This window comes from Buceros rhinoceros, unplaced genomic scaffold (assembly GCF_000710305.1).
Source record: "Buceros rhinoceros silvestris isolate BGI_N320 unplaced genomic scaffold, ASM71030v1 scaffold11455, whole genome shotgun sequence".
In the NCBI taxonomy this organism is placed as follows: domain Eukaryota; kingdom Metazoa; phylum Chordata; class Aves; order Bucerotiformes; family Bucerotidae; genus Buceros; species Buceros rhinoceros.
The window spans coordinates 70,545-70,817 of record NW_010411221.1 but is presented as its reverse complement, the minus strand read 5'-3'; positions in this window follow the sequence as shown (position 1 = coordinate 70,817).

The following is a 273-nucleotide window of genomic DNA, read 5'->3' as shown; positions in this document are numbered from 1 at the left end:
GGAGTAACGCTGTGTTCACCGTGAAAGTTCAAGAAATTAATTCAAATCAGCACCGGGGCTGTCAGGAAAATGTGCCTCTTGGGGCAAAAATATAATGAGCCCAACGCTGTTACTGGAGACCGTTCTGTCGGGAGTAACGCTGTGTTCACCGTGAAAGTTCAAGAAATTAATTCAAATCAGCACCGGGGCTGTCAGGAAAATGTGCCTCTTGGGGCAAAAATATAATGAGCCCAACGCTGTTACTGGAGACCGTTCTGTCGTGCGCTGCCGGCG